General features: G+C 46.2%; 1 pseudogene across 1 annotated transcript in view; it reads right to left on the minus strand.

Moving 5' to 3' along the window:
• Positions 1-25,077, minus strand: part of LOC311325205 (transducin-like enhancer protein 4) — a 117,454-nt pseudogene that overhangs the window by 21,297 nt on the left and 71,080 nt on the right. The window contains exons 9-11 of the transcript in view: positions 22,528-22,709; positions 17,841-17,917; positions 16,661-16,910 (exon numbers count right to left, since the gene is read on the minus strand). The product of the transcript in view is annotated as a transducin-like enhancer protein 4 (transcript). The remainder of the gene's footprint in view (positions 1-16,660; positions 16,911-17,840; positions 17,918-22,527; positions 22,710-25,077) is intronic.

The raw sequence follows: 25,077 nt of genomic DNA on the forward strand, positions 1-25,077 counted from the left end.
CACTACTTTTTTCCCATGCCTTGAACCCTGCGGCCTATACAACGGTGCGGCTAATCTATGAATTTTTACAGCTAACGGCCACAAGGGGGCGTTCTAAATCTATGGATTTTACCGGTCCACCACCTTACACCTCATCCTGATATACAGCGAGCGAGCGGACCGGTGTTGTGCCATTTTTACACTCCCCGCAGAATCACACTCCCCTCCGGGGGAACGCGCATTGAGCCAGGCGGGGAGAGACTGCCGGGATCGGGGCCCGGAGGTCTGGTCCTCTAAGCGGGGGGAAAGAGCCGGGATCGGGGCCCGGAGGTCTGGTCCTCTAAGCGGGGGGAGAGCCTGGATCGTGGCCCGGAGGTCTGGTCTCCTAAGCGGGGGGAGAGAGCCGGGATCGAGCCTATTGCGGAGGGGAGTGTGATTCTGCAGGGAGTGTGAAAAAGGCACAACACCGGCAACGAAATCATGTGCGAAACGGTCCTCATATGCAGCGTTGCGATTTTATCGCGGGTATATTCCAAACCAATCAAATTAACTAGGGGTGTGAACAAACTTCTAGTATTGTTTAGCGGTTGGACATGCCGCTAAATGGATTTGTCTAAAACGGCCACAATCAAACGGTCGTTATTCTTAAGAGTTTTTTTTCAAGAGGGAAAGTATTCTTTGACACAAAAGAGATCTTCTGCTTTCTGATTGGCTGCCGCCGGTCGACACCAGAAAGCGGCGCCGCAAAAGTTGAACTATTCTCAACTTTTGCGGCGCCGCTTTTTGTTGCCGCCGCCGCTCGCCGCCCCCGTCCCAGCGGCATCGCTGCTGGACGCCCAATGTGCAGTGCAGTGTGAATTGGGCGTAAAGGCTTGTCCTTACTGCAGCAGCGTGGGTTACAATCCGGCGTCCGCACTTTGCTGCATGTCTTCCCCTCTCCCTCTCCCACCTTTCCTGTCTGTCCTTATACTGTACTATCCCCAAGAAATGCCCTAATAAATATCTATAGAAAAAGTAAGTACTACTAAGTGTATAATCGTGTATGTATTTCGTCTGTCTCATTCATATTTTCACAGAGGAAGGTGGATCAGAGAAGCTTGGGGACATCCTCGCATTTGCATCTGGATCTGATAGAGTACCTCCAATCGGCTTCTCTCCCCAGCCATCTCTCAAAATTCTTCATGGAGCAGAAAAGTTCCCTGTTGCCAACACATGCATCAACTGCCTTCAGCTACCTATCTACAGCACATACAATGGTTTTAAGAGCAACATGGACTTTGCCATTAGAAACACTCAGGGTTTTGGGAAGGCATAGATAGTGAAAGACAAAATGTGTGTATATGCATGGGAGGATCAGGGACTGGGGTCGAAGCAGAAAATTGTTAATGAGATTGACGAATGTAGCCTACATCTGTCAATGAAACAAGATCAAATGAAATTTTGATATAAAACGAAAAAGGAAATAGGACTAGACGTACATTAAAAAGGCAGACGTACATTTATAAAGGCAAATTGGAACTGAGATGTTTTATATGTATAGATATGATACATAGAGCAATGGTTAATTGTTAACAACAGAACGTTTATCTGTGTTTGTGTTCACAGGGTGATGCCGGTGAGTATATTGGCTAGCGCAAGCGTAGGACTAATTAATTGCTGAATCGCTTCATTCGCTTAGTCCTCGAGGTTGTCTTGCTTGCAAAAAATGTAACAGAGATAAAAATAAATCAATTCCATGATTTCCATCATCCATTAATGGGTCAAATAATTGTTGGATTTCTTGCATGGTGCTGTTGCTGACATGAACACCATTTTCAGGAACCTCAACACTATTCCTGCTCGCCACTGCAGGTAGTGGTTCATCACCAGGGACAAAACGCTCCTCAATCTGAAACACACCACCTATAGCTGTGTTGTTGCTTCCAACATATCTGACAATCCCTCTATGCCACAACTGCAACGGGGTTTGGCCTCCTTGTGTAGAAAGTCCGTGGTTATTCCATTGGTTCTGGAATTCCCTCACTGCCCTTTGAACCCGAGGTAAATAAATGTAATGAAGACAAAATAAATGAAGATCACAAAGAGAATCTAGGATATTCTCATTTTCCATAAAAGTAAATAAGTCAAGAGAAGTAATATGAAACTACCCGGTTTAATTCTGCCCACAGCCTCTCGATTCTTTGGTTGTGTACACTGCGCCCCATTATCATGCTTCCTCTATTTAATCCTCTACTGTTCAACATAAATCTTGCAACCTCAATATTTTCCCTCCCATGATCACTGCGTACTCTTGAAGGCAGTCCATAGTCAGATACGCCATGCAGAAAGAGGTTCATAACACTTGATGCCCTGTTGTTGTTGAGGCACTGAAGGTATATGATGGTGCGACTGTACCCATCTACACAGCCATGGAACACCATTCTCCATCGCACCAATTTATGGTTCCCGTCAATATGCCTGTGATAAAAGAAATAAGTGACAGCTGTTAGAATACTGAAAAAAGACTCAGATAATAATAATGTTGGTAAATAATATAGGCCTACACAAATGTAGGCTATTATTCTACGGTTTGTTGAGGTCTCTGGGACAGGCTATTGTAATAGGCTACATTCACGAATGCTTAGTGTAACAGGCCTATAGGCTAGCCTATATTTAGAAGTTTTCCTCCCTAAGATAGAAGGTAATACATTTACTAATTGCAATAGTCAAATATCAAGAATATTCCAAATGCTCTAGTCTAGCCTACTTGTTTAGGCTATTATCTTGTTAGATCACAATTATGCTGCAAGCTCAGCAAGAAGACATGTCGATGGGCCATTACAGCAAACATACCATAACTCGTTTGGAGTTTGCACACTGTAAACCCTTCGGCGGATGGCTTGACTGCGTCTTAATGACCTTCCGACGGGATCAACCTCCTGCAGAATTTGGCGAATCCTCCAGCGCTGGACCCGGATTCCGCGTGCCCGTAGACTTCCAATAATGTACCTCTCACCAGCATTCGGGGTACTCGTGGAAATGTCCCTTATGGTTGTTTTCAATTCGTCATTGGTTAATGTTGTGTATTCCAATGGTCTGATGCCAAGACGTTGCCTATGTCGGAACACAGTACGACGGCTGATACCAAAAAATGAAGCGATTCCCTGCCAATTAAACCCGAGTCCAATGCACTGGTTAAATTGTTCAGTTGTTAAATTGTATCGTGGACGTCCCGGAAGCCCGTTACTGGTTGTCGGTGGAGCCAGGGGAAGGGTGTTTTGTTGACCTCGTCTTGTTCTAAAGTCTTCAATAATCAGATTAAAACAACGGCATATTGACTGTACAAAAAGAGCAGTCTCTCCATCAGGTCCATCCCTTGAGCGAACAATAGCCAACATAGAATTTAGGGTAATGGTGTGGCTTTCCAGGTCTCTAAAGCACCTCTCTTCCGTGTTTTGCTGGACGTCCTCGACGCATAGCAGCACCCGATTAAAAAAAGCAACGATGTCATCGCGAGTGGCAATCACTAATAAAGTCTGCAAACTAATCAAAATAAATAGAAGTTGCACCTTCATATTGATTAAATTAAAGTTTGTAACGCGCACCTATAGCCTATTCACCTAACGTTGGCCTGACAGAGGCTTAATCCCGGTGTGACTGGAGTAGGCTAGGCCAAGTAGGCTTAAACACTGTATAGATGGAGACCGATGTTCAAAACGAGACCCCTTTCATCCCGCCTCGTGTGGCGCCTTCCGGTGTTACTGAAGTACCTTCCGTATGCTAGTGAGATTTCGTGTATGCATACTAGTGAAATTACTTGTACGTGCTACTGAGATTTCTTGTATACGTACTATTGAAATACTTGCACATCTACATGTAAGAACATACATTGCAGTGTTCTATTTCATAATTTTAGGTTTACAGAGTATGTATGTACGTACAAGTGTTTCAGTAGTAAGCGTACAAGTGTTTCAGTAGTAAGCGTACAAGTGTCAGAGTATGTATGTACGTACAAGTGTTTCAGTAGTAAGCGTACAAGTGTTTCACTAGTAAGCGTACAAGTGTTTCACTAGTAAGCGTACAAGTGTCAGAGTATGTATGTACGTACAAGTGTTTCAGTAGTAAGCGTACAAGTGTTTCACTAGTAAGCGTACAAGTGTTTCACTAGTAAGCGTACAAGTGTCAGAGTATGTATGTACGTACAAGTGTTTCAGTAGTAAGCGTACAAGTGTTTCACAAGTAAGCGTACAAGTGTTTCACTAGTAAGCGTACAAGTGTCAGAGTATGTATGTACGTACAAGTGTTTCAGTAGTAAGCGTACAAGTGTTTCACAAGTAAGCGTACAAGTGTTTCACTAGTAAGCGTACAAGTGTCAGAGTATGTATGTACGTACAAGTGTTTCAGTAGTAAGCGTACAAGTGTTTCACTAGTAAGCGTACAAGTGTTTCAGTAGTAAGCGTACAAGTGTCAAGAGTATGTATGTACGTACAAGTGTTTCAGTAGTAAGCATACAAGTGTTTCACTAGTAAGCGTACAAGTGTTTCACTAGTAAGCGTACAAGTGTTTCATTATTTATGGCCTAAACGGCCCCTCATAGTCTCACACACATACATACACACACAGACTCACATACATACACACACAGACTCACATACATACATACATACACACACACACACACACACACACACACACACACACACACACACACACACACACACAGACTCACACACAGACTCACACACATACATACACAGACTCACATACATACACACAGACTCACATACACACACACACACACACACACAGACTCTCTCTCTCTCTCACACACACACACACACACACATACTCAAGGTCAAGGTCAACTTTATTTATATAGCACATTTAAAATCAACCCAAGTTGCACCAAAGTGCTTTACAGTATAAATGAAATAAAAACAGACAATACATACAAACAATACTGAATATAAAAGTGCACCATTTAAAAACGACACAGTCAGGGGTGCATGGCTTAACTAGTCTCAGAAAGCCAGTGAAAACAGGTGAGTCTTTAGCTGTGATTTAAAAATGTCTAGGGTCTGGGCAGACCCAATTTGTGGCAGAAGACTGTTCCACAGCTTCGGGGCAGCCACTGCAAAAGCTCGGTCGCCTTTTGTCCTTAGCTTAGACCTTGGGACATCCAGTTTAAGCTCATTTGATGACCTCAGTGCTCTAGCTGGGGTGTGAACATGGAGAAGTTCAGCAAGGTACTGAGGGGCCTGGCCATTCAGTGCCTTAAAGACAAGGAGCATTTACATACATACAAGGAGTATTTTAAAGTCAATCCTGAAGCGAACAGGGAGCCAGTGCAGGGAAGCAGCACCGGTGTGATGTGGTTTAGCTTCTTTGTACCAGTCAGGATGTGCACAGCAGCGTTCTGCACTAGCTCACCGAGGTGTTACAGATGTGAGAACATAAGAATGTAACTTGACCCGCGGTATTCTAACAGGTGCTTTACAGCATTCCGCACCACCGCTCGCCTGCCCATAGAGGGCGCAGTAATACTAGGCTACTCGTTGACCCATTGCTGTAGCTCATCTCACACATTAGATGAGCCTACCTTGTTCTCAAACTCCTTGTTCTCTGTCTGGTTGTAATTTAATGATTACGAACAAAGCCTATCTATCTACAGTATCATTCTCTGTAACTGTCGCCGGGTCTATATCTGTTAACTCATATGGAACAAGGTATCGGGACAAGTAGAGGTTTAATACAGTAGGCTGAGTGTTCTCATATGGAACATGGCATCAGGACGAGTAAGATGGCTAACAGAGCTGACCAGAGATGTGTTTGAAATGGTTCACTCACTCCCTATTCCCTATGTAGTGCTACTCATAGTGAACTACATAGGGAATGATTTAACAGTTTTGGGACACTACATGGAATGTCATTGCGTAGAATATTCATGACAAGCAGACGCGCCGATCACTGATGGCAGCAGGTTGAAATATCAGGTAGTATTCAGGTTCCATGTTTAGTTGAATGATAAATCCCATATAAATGGTTGGAATTCTAATGATGTGCAAGTGTGATTTTGTCAACTTGAGTGCTGTCTGCTATCTGCAGGCTGTGAAGCTGCACGATAAGACCGTGATAGCAAGTTAGCTCACGACAGCAGCTTCCATAATAATATTAAGCTGTCGGTGGCTAAAAAGCAGATAGCTAACTTTACAACGATGATTCCTGTAGCTTTTTTGATTTTGATGCTATTAGTTCAACTTCTGTTTCTCGGGCAGGAACGGAGACGAGCTCGCATTAGCAGCAAAGCAGTTACAGGAAGGATCTTAACATTAGCTAACTGCTTTAGCCACTGATAGCTACCATCTTCTTTACTTCTCCTTCGGTAAAACATGACACCGTTGTATTGTGGTATTGTGGAGTGCTTAGGCAGAAGCAGGAAGAGAAACCCGTCATGGGACCTTAAATCAGAAAAAATATGGAATGGTAGTGAACGGCATGAGAAGCTATTGTAAACTAGACTGCAACGTAAACAACCACCATTCACGTGACACAGGGAACAGACGTCAGACGTCAGCTAGCTAGCTAACTGTACCAGTTAGCTAACAACTATGTGAACTCAAACTCCTTGTTCTCTGTCTGGTTATAATTTTAATTATTACGAACAAAGCCTATCTATCTATATTATCTATCTCTGTAACTGTCGTCGGGTCTGTATCTGTTAACTCATATGGAACAAGGTATCGGGACAAGTAGAGGTTTAATACAGTAGGCTAACTAGCTAGCTAGCAGAGTGTTCTCATGGAACATGGCATCAGGACGAGTAAGCTAGCTAACGGGGCTGACTAGAGATGTGTTTGAAATGGTTCACTCACTCCCTATTCCCTAAGTAGTGTTACCCATATAGTGAACTACATAGGGAATAATTGCTTCGGATATTCATGGAACGTACACACCAGTTAGCTAGCAACTACGTGGACACAGGCTCATCTACTATACGGAATTGGACCGAGGAGTGTTCTCATATGGAACTAGGCTAACACAGTTGTTTCAAGACCAGCAGTAGTGTTTGTGGTTTAATTTTTGTCCTTCGCTTGGCTATTCTTGTTGGAGTGAATTGACCAGCTGTTTCAAATCGCCGGACGAGATGCCCGCTTCTATGACTGGATCTACACGGCAAACAAGCATAACAGTGCATCATGAAGACAGACAACTTGCTACATTAGGCTACCTCCTGGAATACCCCACTTAAGGTCTTTCATATTGAAATTATCAATTATTATTATGTCTGGGGAGTTGCGAGACGTGTTAAGGGAATGCATCAGTCGTGATCCTTGACAGTAGGCTACCAGCCTGCGCTGCGCTCAGCACAAAGTTGGATGAATGGATGGACTTATTGGAATCCTGGAAAATGTTTATTGCGCTCTAAAATCATGAAAGCATAAATGTCAAATTGCAGCAACAGAAGTAGTCTAGATGAGATGGTGGTTTAAATGAATGGCAACACGTAGCCTAGAGGAAAGCATCAATTGAGACTGGTGATGCTGATAATCTACAGTAGGGCCTACCTCTGACTGAGTTCATGGTTACACCATTCATCTCTTATGGGCCTATACAATACTTGCACAATACTTTGGACGCTAAATCCATCCATCTATCAATCAAACTAGCGAATTCAATCCAACACCTGTGGAATGGCTGGTGTTACGTCCCCCAAACTGAAAGGCGTCTAGGGGCATGAAAGGGGGGAGTAACACAGAACAAACTAAACCGGGGGTACAAAGGAGGCAGGAAAAAAAACGGATGCGTTGAATAATTTAATCCAAAAAATTAGAGTAACAATGACAAAAGAATCAGTCTCAACAGACTCAACAATAACTAGAAAAAGGAAGGCCACACAAGCCTTGGCCCCAACACAAAAACAGCACAACGTTATGCAATGGCAACGGGCCTCGACTGGTGCCTCTCTCCCTCTCTTATGTCCCCGGCCACAATCAGCAGATTGGAACCAGCCGCGCGCGCACACACCTCTCCACCAGGTACTAGGGGGGGGAAGGGCACGTACCTGGGGGAAGAAAACCAGAGAGACACCACATACACCACACTCCAGCCGTAACACCCTCCCCCTTAAGATCAAACAGGTAGTTTGATAGTAATTGATAGGTTACTCAATTAATGACACCAAAGGCTGGAGCATCACCCCACCTCACCGTTCACAACAGGCAAGCGGAGCACACACCAATCTAATGGCAAAAGACAGCACTTTTCTAAGTAAACACCAAATAAATGGACACAGGCTGCAGGCCCCATGACCCTCTCACCCTCGGGACAGGGCATCAGCCACCACATTGTCCACGCCCCTCTTATGCTTTATCACCAGGTTGTAGCCTTGCACCAACAAGGCCCACCGCATCAGTCTCTGATTGTGGTTATACATCTGGGCTAGAAAAACAATGGGGTTATGGTCAGTATACACAATAACAGGGTCAACACTAGACCCAACATTAACCTCAAAATGTTGAAGAGCAAGGAGTAAGGCAAGTGTTTCTTTTTCGATGGTTGAGTAGTTCAGTTGATGTTTCTTAAACTTCACCGAAAAATAACTAACAGGGTGGGGTACACCTGCTTCACCATCTTGAACTAACACAGCCCCGGCCCCAGTAGCACTGGCGTCAACCTCCAACTGAAACGGAGCAGAGAAGTTGGGTGCCGCCAGGACAGGAGCACTGCAGAGGAGAGACTTGGCAGTTACAAAAGCATGTTGGCAATCATCATTCCACGTGAATGGTACATTTGGGCTACACAGTCTAGTGAGCGGAGCAACCATCACTGAGAAATTCTGACAAAAACATCTGTAGGATCCAGTCATGCCCAGGAAACGGCGAAGCTCCCGTCTGGTTGTAGGAGTAGGATATGAGAGGATGGCTGTGACCTTGGCATCCACCGGCCGCACACAGCCATGCCCCACTTGCTTCCCCAGGTAAGTTACCATGGCCTTACCAAACTCGCACTTTGCAAGGTTGAGAGTCAAGGACGCTTCCACCAGGCGCTGGAAAACCAGATGTTAACTGGTCATGTGATTCTCCCAGCTGTCAGAATACACTACCACGTCGTCCAAGTACACAGTACACCGAGGGATGTCACCCAGCACCAGGTGCATCAAGCGTTGGAAGGTGGCGGGCGCATTCCTCATGCCGAACGCCATCACGGTATACTCTAGAAAATGGTCAGGGGTCACAAAGGCAGATATGTTAGAGGCACGGGAAGTTAGAGGCACTTGCCAATACCCCTTCAGAAGATCTAGCTTGGTAATGTGCACAGCAGGACCAACACTGTCTATGCAATCTTCCATTCGAGGCAAGGGGTAGGAATCTGGCACAGTCACTGCATTAACCTTCCGGTAGTCTGTACAGAACCTGGAGGTGCCATCAGGTTTACTGACTAGCAGACTTGGAGAACTCCATGGGCTCTGACTGGGCTTCGCCAAGCCATTATCCAAAAGGTAAGCAGCCTCCTCTTTCATTACCTTCCTTTTTGCCATTGGGCAACGATATGCATGTTTCTTAACATGCGTGGCACCAGCAACATCAATATCGTGTTCCACAACGCTAGTACGGGAGGGCACATCATGGAACAGAGCAGGATAAGATCGAATTAGCTGTACCACATCCTCACGCTGATTTAAAGGTAGACAGGATAACTGTGTCTCCAGATCTGAAAGGTATGCATAGTTAGACAGCCTACCACCCTGTGGACCATCAGAGAACATCACCAGACCATCATCAGCCAGGGCTCCCACACCCAACAGAGAAGCAGAGATCTTCTGGGGTTCAGCAGTCTCCGGAGTATTTTCCTGCTTTCCCTGGGCAGCTTCTCTGGAATGATAGGCTTTAAGCATGTTAATATGGCACAGACGAGTCTTCCGTCTCCGCTCAGGAGTGTTAATGATGTTATCTGTGTCAGATACTTTTCGCTCTATTATGTAGGGTCCTGAGAACCGGGCAGTAAGGGCAGAGCCAGGCAGTGGAAGCAAAACCAAAACCTGCTCTCCCGGTTGGAATGTCCGCTCCACTGCTCGCCTGTCATACCAGCGTTTCATGCTCTGCTGCGAGGAGGCCAGCGCCTCCTTAGCTACTTCAGAGGCACGATGTAACCGCTCCCGACACTGGGAGACAAAATCTAAGATGTTAGTTTTGGGAGGTGAACTGGATGTCAGCCGCTCTTTTAACACCTTCAGTGGGCCACGCACATTATGACCAAACACTAGTTCAGCTGGGCTAAAACCCAGCGACTCCTGCTTGGCATCGCGTATGGCGAACAGTACAAAAGGAACACCCTCATCCCAACTTCCCCCTGTTTCATAACAGTATTTCCCAAGCATCGACTTTAACGTCTGATGCCAGCGCTCTATTGCCCCTTGTGATTCAGGGTGATATGCACTGGACACTGAATGGGACACACCTAGTGCTTGTAGCGTTTGCTCAAAGGTTCTGGACAGGAAATTAGATCCCTGATCCGTCTGCACAACCTTGGGCAACCCAAAAGTAGTAAAGAACTTTGTCAGAGCCTTGGTGATTGCTGGGGCTGTGATCTTTCGCAAGGGAATGGCTTCTGGAAAGCGAGTGTCAACACACATCATAGTTAAAAGAAACTGGTTGCCAGATTTTGTTTTGGGCAACGGACCCACACAGTCTACTATAACGTGTGAAAATGGCTCACCCATAGCAGGGATTGGACGCAGTGGGGCTGGAGGCACTCCCTGGTTTGGTTTCCCCACAATCTGGCAGGTACGGCATGTCTTACAGAAACGAACCACAGCAGCTTTCAGTCCTGGCCAAACGAAATGACTCAGAATTCGGTTATAGGTTTTTGTTATACCGAGATGGCCAGACCACACATGCTCATGTGCCAGTTCCAACACGTGTTGCCGATAACCAGCTGGCACCACTATCTGCTGGACTGTGCCCCAATCCCCACCATCCTCTGGGACCCTTCCCTCCTGAGGAACCCACCTACGCATCAGTACCCCTTTATCCAACAGATAACACTGTTTCCCACTACATTTGTCAGGGTCCTCACTGATCGCTGCAAAACAATGGGAAAGAGATGGATCATTTCTCTGAGCGTGAATAAGAGCCTCACGGGTCAGCGGCAAAGCCACTGTAGAAGCACTTACAGGCTCCTCCACTTCAGACCCTTGGGGAGCCCTATTCAATGACCCGCCTGTAGGGGCCACCTTTTTACCAGACAACATTGACGAAAACAGGCTGTCAGCTAGATCAACATCTTGGGTCTGCAGTTTAGCTCGAGCTCTTGTCGTCAATACACTAGCTGTGAACACTTCTGGATGGTGCATGCATCCAGATCGTCATGTCCAGCAAAGGGAACATCAACCACTTCTGGTACACAATACACTTTCCCGCCAGCTATGTCGTTTCCCATAATAAAGTCAACACCCTCTATGGGAAAATCAGATCGAACAGCGATAGGGTAAAACCCTGAGCATAGCTCTGAACTCACATGAATGCGGTGAAGGGGTGCGGGCACAAAGCCCATACCAATCCCCCTCACGATGGCACTTAAGCCACAGGCAGACGTGACATCCAATGGCAGGACCTTGGACAAGATAGAGGACTGTGAACCGCCTGTGTCCCGCAACACTCTGACCGGGCACTGGTCCTCAGATCTTCCTGTTAGAGAGACAAAACCAGTTGAAATGAAAGGCTTAAAACACTCATCAGGTACCTTGTCAGTACCCAACTGGCTGCTGCAGGCCAATGTCTTAATCAGACCCACACCCTTTGCTTTAGAACCAGCATTCCCGGGGGCTGAGGCTACAGGCTGTTTCCGCGCCCAGGCCTTACATTCTGCCACCAAATGGCCGGGCTTATGGCAAAAGAAACACAGCCTCTCCCCAGATGAGGTTTTTTCGTTATGCCGTGGCGCACTGGAGTGGGGGACGCGCATGTCACCAGCTTTCTGTGTCAAACCACGCTGATAGGAGGGAGGGCTTGATTTACTAAAAACCCTTTGTGCGTGAGTTCGTACTCATCAGCTAAGGTGGCAGCATGCTGTAGCGTAGTGACTTTCTGTTCATTCAAATAAACAGCAGTGCGCTCTGGCACACAGTTCTTAAATTCTTCTAACATCAACACACACAATGTAGTCAGATCGTCTGCCTTACAAGAAGCGCACCACCTGTCAAAAAGCACGCCCTTCTCTCTTGCAAAATCACCGTAGGTTTGGCCAGTTCTTTTCCTCAGGTCTCTGAAACGCTGTCTATACGCCTCTGGTACTAGCTCATATACTCTGTAAATAGCGCTCTTTACTTTTTCATATACAAGACTGTCCGCTAGAGGAAGAGTAGAACAGACCTCCTGCGCCTTACCCACCAGCTTACATTGCAGGAGAATGGCCCACGCATCTTTTGGCCAGTTCAGAGCCACTGCTATTCGTTCAAATGTGCCAAAATACGACTCAACCTCAGACTCTCTGAAGGCAGGCACCAAGGAGATGTGTTTGCCCACATTAAAAGGAACAGCGGCTCCTGACGCACACCAGGGCTATAGGCCAGGGCACCCTCCTTCAACTCCAGTTCACGCATCCTAATAGCAGTGTCTGCCTCTATTCTCTACGGAGCTGAAACTCCCTCTCCTTATCCTGCGTCTCCATCTGAAGAGGAGCTAGACGCACCCTCCAGCGGGCAGAACCGGACACGAACTCTGGCGACAATGGTTCAAAACGGGGAATTTGTATCGTATTAACTTTCACCTCTCCAACTGCACCTACTGAACCGGGAGTAACGTAAGCCATATCACTCACCGGTGTCGGTGTGGGATCTCCAGATCTCTGAGTGTCGGAGCCTTTTGCAGAACTCTTCTCCTCCTCACCGCAACCCCCTTCCAAGGGTGCGATATCGGGAGCCTCCCCCAACACCTGTGGAGGTAGAACGCCGCGCTCCACCAATCCGGCCAACAAAAGCGCTTTGACTTCCCTCTTTACCAGGGATCAGAAATACCATAATGGTCACAAATTAATCGTAAATCAGCCACAGTGCTTACATAGAGCATAACTGTTGTGGTTTTCACATGCCATGATCTTTAGAAACGTCTTTCGAAACGAAATAGCTTCCTCACTTGCTCCAGCACGCATTCGCACAGCGCGCAATCGTTGCTCCAGCACGCTGTGTGCATGCGTGCTGAAGCAAGTGAGGAAGCTATTTCGTGTCTAAAGACGTTTCTAAAGATCATATTACAGAGGCATGTGAAATACCACAACAGGCCTATGCTCTCTATGTAAGCACAACTAGCGATTCATCAAGACAGATTGATGAAAACAACCATTTCGCGGCAGAAAATAGATTTTTAGAAACTGCATTCTCAGTACCCCCACCACCGCCATTACATGGATATACTGGCTCGCGCTGGATTTTAAATTTCTTCTACAGGCCTCTGACTACACCAAAGTGATCTTGGTGAGTCAAACGTCTTATAATATGTCGTAAATAAGGTCCAGGTTGTCAAAAACGAGCATTGTCCTTTAAGGTTTAGGCCCTATTGAATTCCTTTTATAGCCTACTAGGCTACTCATTATTATGGAATTATCTAGTTGATGTATGAATAAAACAATAAGCCGTTTTAATGGCTATGGGCTACTATTTGTAGGCTATACACGAGTTGATGCGCTCTGCTCTTACGCACTGTTGAGGCGGCAGCTCAAATAGCCTACACTTATAGGCACATATCCTCTGGACCTTGGAAGTGCAACTGCTACAGACAGCTATGGTGCACACCCGTCTGAAATCCCACGAGATTTCCAACGGGATTTCCCTGCCAAAAACCGCGAAGGTGAAATGCTGCAGCATGGGACATTTCTAACTTCCCACATCTGTATGTAGAATGGCCTAAGCAGGATAAGGCCTGCTTCTAAGGTCACAGCATGTTGCTGTTACACAGTTATTCACATACATAGAATGGCCACTTGAAGGATACTGCTGCATCCTATTAAGATACAAGATTTTCTGGGGTCTAGACATAGAAGGCTGATGCTTCGCATGGGCGCTAGTTGAGCTTGGCGTTGGTGTTCCGTGGTTTTGGGGGTTCGTAGCTCGCTCCCTGTTTTAGCTTGGCTTGCAGCTTGGCTAATCCAGGGAAGTATTCAGAGCGGAGCCAACAGCGCCAAACTTAACTAACCTAACCATAATCAACCTCTGACGTGAGTGTTCCTGAATGAATTGAAGCTTCGCATAATTTCATACAGGACACAGGTCAGGTAGCTCAGTTGTAATCAGGTGACAGCCAGCTGAGCAATCAGCGTTTCAATCATTCAATCATCTATTATCCAACCACAGCCCTCACTCACAGCTAGGCGGTCTATTTAAACGATGTCCTGGTAGCTACACTGCTCTCTGCTCTCATATGTCTCGTCTCACCTGCTGGCGAGCTTGTCTCCACCTCCCCGTCCTCCTCCCTCCTGGTGATTGGACGGTTCTGTCTCCGGGTGCGCCCGGTGTCGGGTGTTCCCTGTTGCCTCATCATCATCATCATCATCTTCATCCGCTTATCCAGGGTCGGGTCGCGGAGGCAGCAGCTCCAGCAGGGGGCCCCAGACATCCCTTTCCCTAGCAGCATCAACCAGCTCTGCCTGGGGAATCTTTAGCCGCTCACAGGCCAGTGCGGAGATGTAGTCCCGCCACCTAGTCCTGGGTCTACCCCGCGGCCTCCTCCCAGCCGGACACGCCTGGAACACCTCCCTAGGGAGGCGCCCAGGAGGCATCCTCACTAGATGCCCGAACCACCTCAACTGGCTCCTTTCGACGCAAAGGAGCAGCGGCTCTACTCCGAGTCTCTCCCGGATGACTGAACTTCTCACCCGATCTCTCAGGGAGACCCCAGCCACCCTCCGGAGAAAACTCATTTCGGCCGCTTGTATCCGTGATCTCGTTCTTTCGGTCATGACCCATCCTTCATGACCATAGGTGAGGGTGGGGACGAAGATAGACCGGTAGATCGAGAGCTTTGCCTTTTGGCTCAGCTCTCTTTTCGTCACAACAGTGCGGTAAAGCGACTGCAGAACCGCACCAGCTGCTCCGATTCTCCGGCCAAACTCCCTCTCCCTCCCTGTTGCCTGTACTAGGATTTGTGCATGTTCCGTTTGGTATGTTTCTTTTGCCCTCCCTAGGTATGTGCGTATACCAGGTTGTAATGTAAGCTCTGGCTTGATTTATTTATTTTTGTTCGGCCCGCTCTGTATCCCCGTGGGGGGTTCGTAGCTCGCTCCCTGTTTCAGCTTGGCTTGCAGCTTGGCTGATCCAGGGAAGCATTTAGAGCGGAGCCAACAGCGCCAAACTTAAAGGAGTAGTAAAGGGAAAAATCATGTTTAGCCCTGTTTTAAGGTTACTTATGATCATATACAATGGTTCAGATCAAAACGTTGACAAAACTAGCACTTTTGAGAAAGTCTGATAATTGCTCTACCACCGTTTTGGTCATACAATGAGTATGGGCACCGTGAAAAATCAAAATCATTCAAAAAACATGTTTCAAAGACCTTGGAGCACAATCAGAGTCAATTGTCATCATTCATAATTTCTATAGGGCTACAGTAGCCTACATCCCCCAGGACCGTGCCAATATATCAAGTAGACATCAAATAGACTAGACTTCTAACATATCTAAATTCCGCTTACATGACAATGAGAAGAGTGCTAGACTACCCATTAAAGGGCTACGGACAAATAGTTTGATAAGACCTGGCATAGAGGGAGTGTAGCTCCAGAACCTTCCAGAACTGTCTAGTTTAATGCCGTTTATGATGAAGAAAAATGTAACAAGCAACAACATACAGTAGGGGATAGCCTGCATTTTAATTTACATTATCTTCCGAAGGAATACAAATTATTAGCCTATAGCCTATGCACCCAAATGCATTATCGGGAGACCGATCGGAACAAGGTAAACATACACGTGCTTAGCCTACTTCATCATACAAGTAGCAACATACGGGATAGCCTGCATATTCATTTCCATTATTACCTTCCGAGATAATGCAAATTATTAGACTATAGGCTAGCCTACGGACCCAAATGAATGACTCGGGAGACCGATCGGAACAAGGTAAACATATATTATGAGGTAAATACAAATGATTAGCCTAATTATTAGGCTTATTATTATTAGCCTACACTAGGTTATGTAGCCTAGCCTATACGCACCCGAATGCACGACTCGGGAGACCGATCAGAAAAGGTAAACATACCAATGCTTATCAAAAACGGCAAACAACTGATCATACAAGTAACAACATAGGGGATAGCCTACATTTTTATTATTATTATTATCTTTGGACGTGCGACTTGAATTGCATTACTTTGCGAGTGAAAACGAGCGCACCCGGAAGTCATTCACATCTGGATATCACTGCACCCTGGAGGTCATGCGCCCTCGCTCTAATGAGGACTGCGCCCTAAAAGCATGCATACCCCTACCCCTACCCCTACCCCTACCCCACTCACCAGGCAGTCCAGCTGGGACACAGGGCATACCCCTACCCCTACCCCACTCACCAGGCAGTCCAGCTGGGACACAGGGCATACCCCTACCCCACTCACCAGGCATTCCAGCTGGGACACAGGGCATACCCCTACCCCACTCACCAGGCAGTCCAGCTGGGACACAGGGCATACCCCTACCCCTACCCCACTCACCAGGCAGTCCAGCTGGGACACAGGGCTCTTGTTCCCTGGGTGGCTGAGGTCCCAGACCTTGACGCAGCCCTTCCCGCCGGTGTAGACGTGGCGCGTGGGGTTGCTGATGGTGACGGCACACACCACCTCCCCGTGGCCCAGCGTGTTGATCTGCCGGGCATGGCGTGGGATGCCCGGGCCTAGCAGGGCGTCCGGAGGGAAGGGCACAGGCTGCATCTGACCATCAGCACTCACATGGAAGGAGTAGGCCCTGGGATGGTGGGAGGAGAGAGGAGGAGGAGTGGAGGAGAAGAGGAACATGGAGGAGAGGAGGAGGATTGGAGGAGAGAGGAGGAGGAGTGGAGGAGAAGAGGAACATCGAGGAGAGGAGGAGGAGTGGAGGAGAGAGGAGGAGTGGAGGAGAAGAGGAACATGGAGGAGAGGATTGGAGGAGAGGAGGAGTGGAGGAGAGAGGAGGAGGAGTGGAGGAGAAGAGGAACATGGAGGAGAGGAGGAGGATTGGAGGAGTGGAGGAGAGAGGAGGATGAGTGGAGGAGAAGAGGAACATGGAGGAGAGGAGGAGGAGTGGAGGAGAGAGGAGGATGAGTGGAGGAGAAGAGGAACATGGAGGAGAGGAGGAGGATTGGAGGAGTGGAGGAGAGGAGGAGTGGAGGAGAAGAGGAACATGGAGGAGAGGAGGATTGGAGGAGTGGAGGAGAGAGGAGGATGAGTGGAGGAGAAGAGGAACATGGAGGAGAGGAGGAGGATTGGAGGAGTGGAGGAGAGAGGAGGATGAGTGGAGGAGAAGAGGAAAATGGAGGAGAGGAGGAGGAGAGGAGGAGTGGAGGAGAGAGGAGGATGAGTGGAGGAGAAGAGGAACATGGAGGTTGAGGAGGAGGAGAGGAGGAGTGGAGGAGAGAGGAGGAGGAGTGGAGGAGAAGAGGAACATGGAGGAGAGGAGGAGGATTGGAGGAGAGAGGAGGAGGGGAATGAAGAGGGGGAGATTGAAAAGAGGGGATGTGGAAAAGAGAGGGGGATGAGGAGGATGTTTGAGGAGAGAGAAGACAAGATGTCAGGGAAAAGAAAGAGAGAAGAGGTTAAAGGAGGGTTTAGGGTTATGGGGGAATGGAGGGATGATTAAAGGCGAAGAATCAAGCATGTTTGTCTCTGATTCAGAATTACATCAGGAAAAGACACCTACGGTTTCCCACCGGGGATGCCAGACATGCTGGCAGGAAGACCAGCAACACGCATGTGGTGGTGGGGATCGAATCTCAACTGGGGAGGGAGGGAGAGAAACAGAGGTGGAGAGAAAGGATTTTTTGTCAAACGCATGACAAAAAGACAGTATACATATATCAGGGTTCCTTATCGGATCCTTAAAAAGTCTTAAAAGGCATTGAATTCATGAATCTTAACATAAGGCCTTAAATAAACAATTTAATGTAGGTTACTGTCTCTTCTGTAGCTAATCGAAAAGAGCAGTTCGCAATTCAGACCGGTCAAACTGAGAAACATAGCCTACATTAGTCTATAGTCTAAGAAACGTAGCCTACATTAGTCTATAGTCTAAGAAACGTAGCCTACATTAGTCTATAGTCTAAGCAACGTAGCCTACATTAGTCTATAGTCTAAGTAACGGCAACCAGATTGTCAGAGAAGCCTAGTAGCCTCACTGTAGCAGTGCTTTACTGTCCCTTGTGGTTGCGGGTTGTAATATGTTTTTACCGTCGCTGCCGCTGGACAGCCCTGCCCACTTATAGTTCTGAGGACTGTACTACTGCCTGTGATTCTTGTTTGTGATGAATCCAAAAGTATTACTCAAGAATGACAACATGCATTTCTGCACCTCACAACTCTTTCCATATTCATATTGAAAATCAAAATTCAAAGAACACTGAACCGAGATGGATGTTTAATGTCATGCAGCTTTTAACTGAGGAATCATATGATTTATGTATGTAATTTATAACCACATCACATATTTTCAAACAAATCATATTATACAAATGCATGATGTTGATAACTGCTGGAGCTGCTGCCTCCGCGACCCGACCCCGGATAAGCGGATGAAGATGGATGGATGGATGATGTTGATAACATACACAAATATTGAAAGTAAAATAATTATAAGCTACTTGTATTATAAGCAATATATAAATATATATATATATATATATATATATAAATAAGCAATCCAGCTGAAAACATGCAAATATAGGCTATTTTGTTTTGTAACATCAATGTCAGGGTTGGTTGATCGGTCCGTGATTGTTTATTGGATGTTCATCAGGTAACTGTGTTTCACGTCACAACGATATGAACTGTGGGTAATTCAGACTTCCGGTAAGGGGGCATTAAGGGTTCAAAAGCTCATTTCTGCTTTAGCTTCATGCTAACAGCTGAGCGTTACATGTAGCTGTGCTGTTAGAGACCCCAAGCTTGCTCACTCCCTGGCTCAGAAACAGCCCGTCATATTCCTTGATAATATTAACATTGTCCCTAAACCCCTAATTGTCCCTAATTCATCTTTTCTCCAATTTTGGTTATTGTGAAGTTGGTCTTAAATTTAATTCCGAGTGGCATTAAAAAAGTCTTAAAAAGTATTAAATCCAACTTGCCTTAAGCTGTAGTAGCCCTGATATATATATATATATATATATATATATATATATATATATATATATATATATATACCCTAGGGGGTGTTCCAGACAACCCGGCCCCGGATAAGAGGATGACAATGGATGGATATATATATATATATATATATATATATATATATATATCCATCCATCATCACACATCACACACACCACGCGCACACACATATGTGACAGCGGCTGGTGATTTGGTCCGCAACTCGGCAAACCCCGAAATGCGCTAGAGGGCAAAATAGCTAAAACATTTTTTTTTTTCGTTTTTGTTATTTTTGCGTATTACCAAAGTTGAAGTTGTGAAGAACCTACTTACTATAACAGACAACAGTTTTAGGTTCACGAAATACGTTTAATTAGTCTGCAAACTAAGCTCGTTTTTAGCTGATTTCGAGCCGGGCTTGGGGGCGGGCAGATCGATTAGCATGATTTGGTTTCATTGGCTATTGCTTCCGGGTTCTCCGCCCCCCACCCTTCCCCAACACGCCGGCTTTGTTTACATTCAGTTCCAAGTTTACCATGGATGCTACAGCTTTTGCTAAAGAGAAGACGGGGATGGCATCCAGGACATGGAAAGAGTTTTAAGAGCAGCTAAAACTCCAGCAGAGCAGGACTCGTTCGTACACGGAGTTTATTCTTGATGTCCTGTGATACAGAGATGACTGTATCAACAAAGCAAGTTGCTACCAAGCTAGTTGCGTCGAACGACGTACCAGATTCACACCACCGCCAAGCATTCTGCTTTGCTTTGGGGTAAGCTGATCTTTATACTATCTGTGCTGTTTACATTACATTAACGTTGTTGTTTAGCAGAAGCTCCTTTCTAAACAAGTGACTAAGTCTAGCTAGTATAACAAAGGCTAGCTAGCTAACGTTAGCTAACATGCTAGTTAGCTGAGCTAGCCCTTTGTTCCTAAACTAGCCAGCGTGGCAGCTAATATCGAGCTAGGTAGCTATATTATAGAGAGAAACAGAATGAGAGAGCATGAGAGGTATGGTAGTCTGACACCTTTGTTTTTTGTTTTGGTTACAGGATGAGCAAAGCTCCAGGCCTGTGAGGATTTGCAGCTCTCCCTTGGCCCCTCCATACCAGCCAGCAAGAAGATCACTATGCACTACAGCTTTGATTTTGCACAACAGGTGAGAATACGTTCATCCTATCATGCATTAGCTAGTCTATTTAATGAACACTTTCTGGTACTATTTTATCTATATGGAGTGCCAGTACTGTGTGCAATAGTTTAATGTACTTTCTTCCTTCTATTCTATTGCAGTTTTGATGCAGAGAGACCTGGCATGGTTGTGGCCAGAGAACACCGTGATGCACCGGCAGTCGAGTTTCAGCTGCTGCGCAAGCCTGATGTCCTGCCCCCCAGAGAAGGTCTTCTTGTGCAAGCCCCACCCGGACTGGACATGGCCAGACAGACGTATCTCTTTGACAAGATCAGAGAGTTCTGTTCTGATGAGGGACGAGACGTCACATGTCCCCCGCCAAACTCCACAGCAGCTCAGAACAAGACTGTCCGCTTGTAGATTCACTGCAGATCATCAGGACGGACAGCACTGCAGGAGAAAGGCCACATCCTTTCCTGTTTTCCTGTTTGTATACTGAAGCGTTGCTTGTTCTCTTGCACAGACTTGCCCACACTTGCATTGTTAGAATATTGAATACTGAGCTGAGTACTGTTGTTATTACCTTGAGTATTGAGCTGGGGACTGTTATTACTTTGTTGTACACTTGATCACAATGAACACTATGCACCTTGTCTATAAAACAGACAACTGACTGTACACTTTAACACTTAGACTGTTGCCTTTTTTTGTACACTTAACTACTTATGCTTGTACTTTATATCATGTATGTGACAATAAAGAACGTTAAATTTGAACTTCATCTTATATTGTTCTTAACTGCATTCACAACACAAGATTAATACTGACTCAAAGAGTGTGGGGTCATCAGTGAGAGAGCACCTCACTTGGCAGCCACTCTCAGGTAATACCCCAAGTTGACAGCCACTCTGACAGATAATGACAGATCCTCCAGTGGGGGAGTGGCTGGGGGTGGGGTTACCAGGCTATTGTTCACGCCCATTACCTGGCAGTCAGAGGTGTGAAAATGTTGGAGAACTTTGGAGGGAGATTTCTCAGCTAAGTTGATTTGGCAGTACTAGCATTCAAATAAGCATATCTTCTTCAAATATGTTCAGATTTCAATGTATGAGACCTCATTTGAAAGCTTACAATCTGCACTTTCATAATCTGTAAAAAAACTGAAAAATGAAAATGCCTAGTTGAGGACCAAATTACCAGCGGCGGTCACATATATATCTATCCATCCATCTCAGTTCCAGCAGGGGGCCCCAGACATTCCTTTCCCTGGCAGCATCAACCAGCTCTGCCTGGGGAATCTTTAGCCGCTCCCAGGCCAGTGCGGAGATGTAGTCCCGCCACCTAGTCCTGGGTCTACCCCTCGGCCTCCTCCCAGCCGGACACGCCTGGAACATCTCCCTAGGGAGGCGCCCAGGAGGCATCCTCACTAGATGCCCGAACCACCTCAACTGGCTCCTTTCGACGCAAAGGAGCAGCGGCTCTACTCCGAGTCTCTCCCGGATGACTGAACTTCTCACCCGATCTCTCAGGGAGACCCCAGCCACCCTCCAGAGAAAACTCATTTCGGCCGCTTGTATCCGTGATCTCGTTCTTTCGGTCATGACCCATCCTTCATGACCATAGGTAAGGGTGGGGACGAAGATAGACCGGTAGATCGAGAGCTTTGCCTTTTGGATCAGCTCTCTTTTCGTCACAACAGTGCGGTAAAGCGACTGCAGAACCGCACCAGCTGCTCCGATTCTCCGGCCAAACTCCCTCTCCATGGTTCCCTCACTCGTGAACAAGACCCCCAGATACTTGAACTCCTTCACATGGGTTAAGGACTCATTTCCTACTCGTAGCGTACAGGCCACCGGTTTCCTGCTGAGAACCATGGCCTCAGATTTAGAAGTGCTGATTCTCATCCCAGCCGCTTCACAATCAGTCCAGAGAGTGCTGGAGGTCGCAGGCAGATGATGCCATCAGGACCACATCATCTGCAAATAGCAGCGACGCGATCCCCAGCTCATATATATAATATATATATACACACACACATATGTATGTATGTGTGTGTGTGTGTGTGTGTGTGTGTGTGCGTGTGGTGTGTGTGCGTGTGTGTGATGTCTTGCCACCTACCACTTGGGAGCGTCCGTAGGCGGCCACAGCGGCGGCGGCAGCTGCGGTCATCTGAGGGGAGATGCTGTGGAGGCCGATGTAGGCCGCCCCGCCCAGATCCCCGTTCATACCCGGGTGGGGCACCATGCCAAATGGGCCTGGGTATGGGCAGGCCACAGCCAATGGGGTACGCAGACTAGGGACTGGAATGGAAAAAAAACAGAACAGAAATCTTCCGAAAGCCTACAGTTTGTATGCAATTGTGGATGATGTGTGTACAATGCATGCTGCATCCCTGCCTGTACTAAGGTGTTGTGTACATTCATAGATATGCACGTGTGCAGTGAGGTGTGTGTGTATGGGGTGTGATTAGTGCCAGCACACCATACTGAAACGCTTGACTTGCGCCTAGTTAAGAAGACGCGATGACATCAAACGTCTAAACGCACGTGTATAATTTCCATTGACAAACAATGGAGGGACAGACGTCTCATAGCTGTAACGTACCTGTCACGCAGACGCAGTGCACATGTTGTTTACACGAATTGCGCATCGTGTGCGTGACGGCAACACTACAGGTTAGATGCGCCTCACATACGCGACACCAACACTACACATGACAGTTTGGTAAAATCATAGATGTACGTACGTACGTACGTCTTGTAATGTGTGCAGAAATTGCATAGCGACGTGTCAAACGTGCCAGTGCCTTGCAAGCGCAGCAGACGTGTTAGCGGCCGCACGTGTAAGGTCAGTTGCCTTTAAATCATAGCTGGTTCTAATCTCGTCCTTGCCAATTGGTAATGCATTCTCAATAAATGGAATTCGCACATGTTAAGCAACTAGTTTTTAATAAAGCCTAATATCTGAATGACTCTTTCTTCGCAATTTAAAACAAATGTTCAGATACACGTGTTTCTTGTCAATAGAGGGCGCTGCAGCACCGTCAGCACCAGTTCGAACAGCCACAACCTATCGGATGGACAAGAGGCCTTACTCTCATTATGTAATAAGTGGTCTTTTTTTTTTATTATTATTGAATATGCTGTTGGAACTATTAAGGACTTGAGAGATTAAAGGTTCAGCACCATGGCCAATGGACAGCGACACTGAGAGCGCACCGGCGAGAGAGCGTACGGTTGATTGACCCCCTTAAAACGCCCTATCCTTCTCATTAGAAGAGAGAGCGAACGAGAGAACTGAGAAAAATAATTGTTTGATAAAATGAATTGCCTAGAACCAATGTAAAGGGAAGAAGAATAAATGATTGAAAGGAAAACACCCTTGTCGACATTGCTCTATATCAGGGGTGTCCAAACTTTTTTCCACTGAGGGCCACATACCGAAAAATATGCGAAAGGTTGGGCCACTCACTAAAGTTAAGGCATATCGCCTCACCTCTAGTGTATTAACATTAATAAAAATCAATCAGTCAGATGTAGGTAAATTATGCTTGATAATTTAATAAACTTAAAGAAAAAAAACAGCCTACATCACATCTTTCCATTTATCGAACCATGGGGGGCGATCCATACGGATCACAGATCAACTAGGATCACGGATCAACTAGGCTACGTTCCGTTACACCACTATTAGATAGATAGATAAACTTTATTGCAGACACAGGCTGTGTTCGGAATCGCTCCCTCGTTCCCTCACTCCCTATTCCCTATATAGGGTTCACTATGTAGTGAACTACCTAGGGAATGGTTTAAGGAGTATTCGGACACTACACCGAACGTCACAAAAATGCGTCGGTCATTCGTGTGATGCAGGCGGATGCGCCCTCGTGTAAACAAACAAGTCTAACAGGGAGCATTCACGCTGCAGGTTGAGATGAACTCACTCAGGTAGTATCGGATTTGCTTTTGTGTGTTCATTTTGAATGTTAAATCCCAAATAAAGTGTTGAAATTGTTATTCTAATCATGTGCATGTGTGGTTTTTCTACATTTAATTGCAAGATGTAACGTTGGCTATAGCCGCGCTACCTAGCTAGCTATGAAGCGCACGATCAAGTAACATGTTTACGAACATTGCATGTTTACGATTTAGCTCTGCAAGCTAGAGTTCCTTCAGTTTATACACGAAAGTTGCCGCCGCCATCCTCCGTTCACAGCCCTCTTCGCGAGACAACTCAACTGCATTGCATTGTGGTATACCGGAGAAAATGTAGGGTACATGCACTGTACCCTGGAAATCAAGGTGACTTGTGGGTAATAAGTAGTGGACTATATAGGGAACGAAAATTCCGTGGAGAATTCGGTTGTAACTTAGCCTCTATATTCAATTTTATTGTAGACTCAGGGGAACAGACACAACATACAGTAGGCCTACAATGAATAACATACCCATTTTTTAATATAGGCCTATACAGGTGCAGCTCAATAAATTAGAATATCGTGGAAAAGTTAATTAATTTCAGTAATTCAATTCACAAAGTTAAATTCTCATATATCATATATAATTTACACACAAAGCGAAATACTTCAAGCCTTTTTTGTTTTAATTTTGATGATTTTGGCTTACAGCTCATGAAAATCCCAAATTCCATATCTCAGAAAATTCTAAT

The sequence above is a fragment of the Borostomias antarcticus genome (genome assembly GCF_949987555.1).
Source record: "Borostomias antarcticus genome assembly, chromosome: 24".
Taxonomy (NCBI): Eukaryota; Metazoa; Chordata; class Actinopteri; order Stomiiformes; family Stomiidae; genus Borostomias; species Borostomias antarcticus.